Raw genomic sequence first — 8,973 nt, 5'->3', positions numbered from 1 at the left:
ACCAACCACTAAAAGCGTTAAAAAATTGGGGACCTTTTTATGGCTTAAAAGCGTTAGAAATTTGGAGACCCTTTTATGGCTTACATGCTCCACTGAACTACTATTTCTTAAATAGAAAATGTTAAATACATGAAATTAACCATCACAAAGGCTTATAAGGCAGAAAAGCTATAAGAGGCGATTAAAAATAGAAAAGATTGATGACATAAATTATAAAAGTAAAATGCATTTAATTTTATCTATCTTTAATAGAATTTTTAAATGATACCTAAATTTATTAACAAAATAATTTTTATCACGTTTAGTTATTTTTTTATTAAATAATAGCATTATGCATGTTGAATGGAAGCATACACCTTGCATTCTATTCTACTTTTTTCTAATTATGATCTGGAGCGAACTTTAAGTATTTTAGTATTTTGAAAAAGTAATTGATATTTTGATGAAAACATGATATTGTAACCATTTTTTTTACATTTAGCAAATTTTACCAGTTTCTCAAGGTAAACATGAGACAAAGAGTTACTATGATATGACTTGACCTCCAAGCTCTAGTTAAAGAAATAAGGTTGACAAACTAACCCCAAATTGGAAAATCACCTCATTCCTCAGGGCTACATGGCACTCAAGGGTCAGAGAACCACCTTAGGTGACCAAGCCTTGAGTTGGGGCTCCTTTTCTAATAACTTAACACTCAATTGAATGCATGACAAGGCCTCCATGCGGTTATAGGCCTCCAACTGCATGCACAACACTTCCTGAGTGCAGTCGTGATGCAACTTGCCTAGTTGAGAGGGTGCGGTCTCGAGATCCGAGCCACAATTTTAGGTGATCCTCCACACCACTGCCTAGAAATGTCTAAGACGTCATAGGATGCTAAATAACATAGGGATGATGATAAACATACAAAACTTGAACAAGAACTTGACCTAACCAGGCTTAACCATGACAATCATTTCGTCAAACATATAGAAAGCATGTAAGCTATAGGTCATGAATGCATATATGCTCATTTGAGTTTGGAACTTATTTGAGAATCACCAATAAGGTCTAGTGCCTTCTCATAATAGTTGCAATAACCCTTGTTGGTACATGCATTCATCAACCATTCATACATTCATCAAAACATGTCAAGAACCATAATTAATATGCATCACATAACCAACAAATAACCAAGATATAAACCATGGAAACACAACCATAATATTACCAACATAATTGCTAAAAATATACATGAATCACAACAGAATAATAACCCTTATTAACATATGAAAATACTAACCAAGTCATAGACTTCCACGTACCACCTGACCAGAGATTGAGCTGAACCAAATATCTCTTTCATCCAATCACCCCTGTGCCATATTCCAAGCATGAATGTGGGATCTCATGGAATAAGTCAAACAAAACCAAACCAAGGCTTCTAGAGGCCAAACCACCTCAACCCTCAACCAATGATTCCACCTCACGATCAAACATCACTAACACCAACCAAATCGATCTCTACCGAAGTTGTCTAAGGCTCTAGGAACTAGTAACTCAATCCACAACCTTCCAGGGCTCCAAAGCTGTTGTCCAACCTGGCTCCAGGGACTAGTATCTCAACCCACCAAGGGATGTAGAGTATTTGTCCCAACCTAGGATCCTGGACTAGTAACTCAACCCAAGTTGTTCTAGGGATTCCAGAGCGTTTGTTCCATCCACATCCATAAGAAATTATGAGCACCAATCAGAAAACAATCATGTGGAAAAACCCACAACACCATGGCTATCAAGGAAATGGAAAGGCAATGCTGAAACCATTGTCAATCCAAGAAAATATCCATGTCAATGACAACACATAACCAGATAATCACATGCATATACCATGCATCCAAAAATCAGTAAGGAACTCACACATGTGACATGTTACCTACCAAGAAATCTAGTTGTAGTTGTTGATCCAAATGTTCCCTTACGCTTTCCTACTTTCCTTTGTCTTCCTTCTCCAAATCCAATGTATGCTAAAGTGATTCAATAATACTCCAAGAATACTCTATGTGTGCAAGAGTATGAGAGAGTTAGATAATAGAAGAGATATCCAAAGCTAAATTGACAAAAGACCATGAAATGATCCTCATAAACCTTTTTGTCATTTAGGACTTTATTTTCTTTATTTTCCTTCAATTTCCCTCTCATGCAAATCTATGTCTCTTCACCTTCCTTTCCTCCTACTATCCTTTATTTCATAGATAAATTCCAATTAATGTTTCTTTTCCTTTGCCAATTTCCTTATCCATAAATAAACTGAAGTGACACCCACTAGGATGTTATTCCCAACATTCAATTTGGAATACATTTCCCATGACCTTGGTCTTATATGTGTTTTACATGAAAAATTGATTAGGGGTTGTTACAAACCCCTCCCCTTGGGCGAACACCATCCTTGGTGTTCTATGACACCTATGACCAACAAACCACTAAAAACAAAACATAATTCCCATTGAGCTTTATCACATGCATTGTTGCAGTATTTACAATGACCACTTCTAAAAACATGACAATCATACCATTTACTGGAGCTTTATAACACACCTCATTATAGTATTTACAATAACAACTACATATACTTATACGCATTTTCTTCAACCATCAAATAATCATAATGTCTATGGAGCTTTATAAGCACAACTCGATACAATATTTACAATAATATACACATATACAAACGCACATTTTCTCTAACCAACAAATAAAAGGATACAATTCCTGCATCACCAACAAGGGAGTCCACAGGCTCACATATCCACCCTCAAAAGTAGTACTAGGATTCACCTCCTTCCCAGGAAGTTCAGAATCCACTACCAAAGTCAAACTTGTATCTAATGTCCAGGGCTATGATCATTGTGCTACTTGTTCTCTCAATGAATAATTACCGACTCATTGTTCCAGGGTGCACTCCCAATGTGCTTCTAATTCCATCTATCATTGCTAATAATAATAAATAAAACATTCCTCGATCTTCCCTTCTCTGGTACACAGTCCCTTAGGAAATCCGATCACCCCCTTGCCTGCAGTCACACACCTTCCAAGTTCCGCTGGCATCCCCTTCTCTGCTGCACAATTCCTTAGACGATCCATCCCCTGACAATGTTTTCTCCCATCGGAAGGTCAAAAAACCAAACCATATCCTTGCCTCAAAACCATCATACCAATCATAACATGCTTATGGAAATCATTGGACACTATTGAGTACTAGTGTCCAACAATGGCCTTGCTCCTAAACGCTTTACCAACATAATGTTGTTTTCTCCAATTCCTTTTTGTTGTTGCTGCTAATTCTTGTATTCAATTTCAACCACCTAAACTAGGAATTTCCCTGCTTTCCTATACCAAGCACATAATTTCCATTATACTAAAGGTATTAAAATAAATTTAAATCATACCACATTGGTAGCTCATCAATAAGATACACCTGCAATATTGTTTACTTCCTATAACAACAAGCCAAACTAGCTCTTTGATCAATCTTCATGTATAAACATATCACATCAGGTTAGCTCAAAACTCAACTGTCGTAAATCAGAATCATAGATAATAAGCATAATTAAAACTAAAATAAAATATTGATACTTATCTTTCCATTAGTTCTTTGCTTTTACTTTTGTCCTTTATCCTTTACGTACACACACAGAATCAGTTTCCAAACCCAGCAAGCACCCATTGCCTTCTCTTTTCTTCAATCACATACACATACACACATTGTACATCATAACACATACACCCACATGTGGTGTACAACAAAACACAACATCACGTGTATAACATGTACACAACACCACGTGTGCCACATGTACACATCACCACGTGTACAACATGTACACATCACCATATATACACAACACCACATGTACAAGATGTACATAGCACCACATGTGCAACATTTACATAACACCACTTGTACAGAACACCACTCGCACAACATGTACACAATACCACATGCACACAACACCACATGTACATGTACACAACACCACATGTACAACATGTACACAACACCACATGAACACATCACCGCATGTACAACACGCACACAAAACCACATGTACATAGTACCACATGTACAACACGCACACAACACCACATGTACACATCACCACATATACAACATGCACACAAAACTACATGTACACAATGCTGCATGTACAACATGCACACAATACTGCATGTACAACATGCACACCACCACATGCATATAACATTGCATATACAACATGCACACAATGCCACATGTACACAACACCATATGCACATCCAGAGACCACACTAACTCTACCAAGTAATCTTTCTTCTAGTGTCTTTCCACTATCCATGTTTGTCCCAACATGTTGCGGATTGCATTGATTTCATTCCACTGATGTATTCTTCATCATAGCCTATCCATAACATAAACATAGATGTAGTATAAACACATAATATTAAATCATATCTACATGATATAGATACGTCAAGGCTACTTTTCCCACTTGATTTCTCCTAATACCAAGAACCTCTTCATGTCATTCACCTGCATAAGCAATCATTCCTCCACAAGAATGATCCTCGATGACCCTGTTAGACAATGACATACATACATGCATGCATACATACATACATATATATAAACATTAGCATAAAACAATCATGATCCTTGATGACCCTGTCAGATAATGACATCCATACGTACATGTATAAATATATAGACATTAGCATAATCATGATCACGACATAATTACCATATATCATACGGTCAAGGTTAGGGGAACTACTTTTCTTCGTGCACAACATACACAGCATTGAGAACAACAGTTCACAACATAACCAAGGTATCTAATGCCTCAAATCTATTTACTTTACCTTTCTTGTTACCTTTTTCATGATTGTCCAACCACTGTCCATTTACCCCAATGGACCCAACCAATCCAACTGACTATCATATGCTTGCCTTCAGTTTCCCTTATACATGCACCAGGCTTCATTCGAGTCTCATATTACTTGTTAGATTTCATTCATCTCTCCCTGAGCTCCAATAACCTTCCTCTTTTTCAACCAATTCCCAAGACTCTAAAAAAATAAAAGGAAAGAACAAGAGAGAAATAAGAAGAAAACCATATAAGACCAATAGAAATACAAGACCACAAACAAAGTGGCATGTCCATGCACCAAACATAAACAAAACTTAAAATCAAGCACAAACAAATCACAAAGCACCAAAAGCACAAAACTTCCAACATACACCATGACTCAATCCACATGGGTTCCCAATGCTTCCAAGGGAAAGTTCAACCTAAGCCTTCTTCAAGATTTCATGGTAGTCTCCTTTTCCATGTAATCCCCCGCATCATACTGCCATAAACACACAATTGTCAGTATATAATAAACATAACAATATACCAATTACATTACCTTGTTGTACCTAGTACGTTGCCTTGTAGTTGAACATGTACATATATCATCTCTCAAGGGATTCCCAAATCTTTGAAAAAATTATCCATAACTAGAAACCAACTATTATACTTTTCAAATGCATGTTCATGAATCTAGCACATATCCACACAATGTTAGATGAAATCAAGGTTAAGAAGACTTCCTTTATTCACGCAAAGCATTCATTCATTTCGAATTGTGGTTTCCAAACATAGCCAAAGGAATTATCACCTAATTCCTTTCCTTTACATTTTTTCTTATTGCATTTGATTCTTATTATGTGTTGTCACATCACCTACTTGTTAGTTATATAAAAAATCAATTATTACCTTGTCATGCTAATGCCAAGCATGTTGTCCTGCACTATTCACACATGTCAGTCACATGTTCCAAAGATCAGGACATTGTATATATAAGTTTGAAATCAACATTTACCAATAATAATAGCCACGTCATAATCAACTCACATTCATTAGTCATAATACTACAACTAACACCAACTTGCACCCAAGTGCATATCAATTGTATTAGCACATAATGTGTTAGTATAACCATCTTAAAACAAGATAATTCCTTCATGAAAACTTATAGACACATACTCATGTCATGAAATTAATGAATCATTCAAACAACCTATAAACATAACATGTTAGATAAACCAAATAGATGAGATAATCAAACTCATACCTCAATTTATCTTAGGGGGGACTATCACATATGCACATGTCAGTCCAGATTAGTACAACATAATATCACAAATATATGAAGTTGTGCCTGAATATCATAACCATAGACATCTATAAAGGCTAATCCGGATTAAAACGATACATATAACATCAAGATCTTAGCTACAATGAACATAATCATCATGCATCTGACCGTAATGCATATAACAATAAGTTACTATCATTCATGATTATCTGACGCATGTGAAGATGACTGCACTGATTAACTAACATCTATCATACATGTAACCACAATAGTATTAGAATGACAGGCATGTACATAACCATAATGCTTATAAAAACTATTAACCAACATACCTACATGCCCAACATACAAACTTGTATGATCATTTTCTCTTACCCCAAGGTCCATTGTTGCAACCTCGCTCTCATGATATACATGTCTTTCTCCATCTCGGCTTACATATCATCCTCATAACATACCAACAACAACATGATGACACAAATTGCATAATAACTACCATGATGTATTTATGACCTACTATGCATGCATAACCATATACATTTATATGGATGGGCTAAATGCACCAGACATCACCCAAAGAGAATGAAAACCTACTCTCATACCAACCTGTAACCACTCACTCCCACATTTACCAAATTTCACTAGCCTGCCAGGGTAAACATGAGACACAAAGTTACTATGACATGTCAACCCGACCTCCACGCTATAGCTAAGGAAGTGTGGTTGACAAACTGCCAACAAAATGACAACTCACCTCATCCCTCCAGGCTATAGGACACTTAGAGGCCAAATAACCACTCTAGGTGACCAAACCTTGAGCTAGGGCTCCTTGTTTCACAACTTAACCCTCAACCACATGCATGACAAGGCCTCCAAGGCCTCCATGGTTTAGTAATGTGTTTCCCTATCTTTCTTCAAAGAAGACTTAACCTTCTTCCACATTTAGTGCTTTCTAAGATAACAGAAATCCACATGACTGTTCCATTCCGGATGAACATGTTGGAACAAGAGAAAAGGGGAATTTTCTTTTAAGTTTGATATGTTGTCCTCCCAATGTTATAAATTTATAGCCTCGATTTTATGCCTCCATGTAGTTTAGTCAATAGTACACTTCGAATCCCGATAAACCTGTAAGGTATCAATGTCATAGAAAATTTTAGGGGCGAATCTTAGCCCAAGGGAAAAACTTAAGGGCTTTAATATTTGGGAAGTGCGAATTTTTTATATTACACCCATTTTCTATAGTTAGCCCAAACTTTATTTTAAAAATGAATAATTATTATATTTTAGCCATAAAAAATAAAGTGGATAAACCTTGCAAAGCTCTGATTTGCCTGATTTGTAAGTTAGATTCGCTTGCAATCACCCCAATTTCCTAGTTTGCAAGTCATATTTGATAGCAATCGCCTCTACCATTCCAGGAAATCAAGGTTACAATTTCCTCTACCATTCCAAGAAATCGAGGGTATGGTTGATTTCGGGGGATTCGCCTGTATCAATTAGACAGTCTCCATTCTTGAGATGAGGGAGTGTAAGATGTGCGTGTGTGAACTCTATAGTGTGGGCATGTCCTTTGTCTAATGCACTCTTATTCGAGGCACAATGGTGAGCCCTTGTCTAGTGTTAATTTTTTGTACAAAATCCTTAGTTTTGCTCGCTAATAGGGCTGGATGAATTGTATTGTGTTATTTTTTGAGGAAAATCCTTTATTTTGTTAGTCAAAAGGGCTAGACGAATTGTTTGGTTGGTTCACAGGGTTTGACTGGTGTTCTGGATCAAAGAGCCCCTTCACGAAAGCGGGATGACATATAGGAGAGGGCCATTTAGTGAGGACCTAGATAAACAATTACCCAGGATGAGACTTTGGGTTTTGTGAAAAGGATCACCTGCACCCGGACTTACATCGAATTTCTTACTTTCAGATCGGTTAGGTGAAGTTTGTATTCTGGTTCGCTTTCTATTTTTCTTTTTGGTTTGTATGACAAAGGAGATTCTTCCTTACTTCCATATGGAGGTAGAAGAAGGAGATACCGGGTGACCTCCCTGTTTAAGCACATCCTCAATAGGATATTGTGAAGCATCACTTATTAGAACTAAACTATTTCACATTTCCTGCGGGAACACCTTTTCTCTATTCTTTCAGGTTTCCCCATAACCATTGGTATATCCATTTTATTTTTGCCTTCTAGTGATTAGTTTTTCATCTTTGATATGTATGGCTGCATGTGCAAATATTTTTTAGAAATCTTAGATGTGTACATTTTCGTAAAGTTTTATTTGTTTGTGTATAGTAGACATTGTGGCAAGGAGGACATCATATGTTGGGATGCAAAGTGGTTTAGTTGTAGGTGGACCTAGAGGCAAGGGTGGTCATTGAATCTTTAACATTGGCAAAGCTAATGTGACGAAGCTAGATAAAAATTCAAAGGACAATCTTTGTATTTCAAAATCTTTCACATGTCTTCTATTGTGGAATTTATGTTTCCTTATCTAAAGTATTTAATTATAGACCTGTATCTCAATGTTGAAGAACAAAATATTCTTATAGAAGATGTTGTATATTCTGTTTGGCCTTGTATGAGTATGGTGCGAGTTGCATGAATACACCAAATTGAAGCCTCAATTTCGATGATGTAGCTTAAAATTTTTGAATTTATAAGGCTTAGATGTTTTAGCATCATATTACGATGTAAGATTAGTTATTTATCTCCCTTGATCATCGTTATGATATTCTCTCACATTTTATGCCTTTATTTTCTTATATGTATGTTGTTGAGCCTGTCTACATTTTCATCCACATTTGTTTAGACTTTCGAA

The sequence above is a fragment of the Pinus tabuliformis genome, chromosome 8, assembly GCF_031772625.1.
Source record: "Pinus tabuliformis cultivar Carrire ecotype Pingquan chromosome 8, CPIR1, whole genome shotgun sequence".
NCBI lineage: Eukaryota > Viridiplantae > Streptophyta > Pinopsida > Pinales > Pinaceae > Pinus > Pinus tabuliformis.
Note: the sequence above shows the minus strand (reverse complement) of the source record.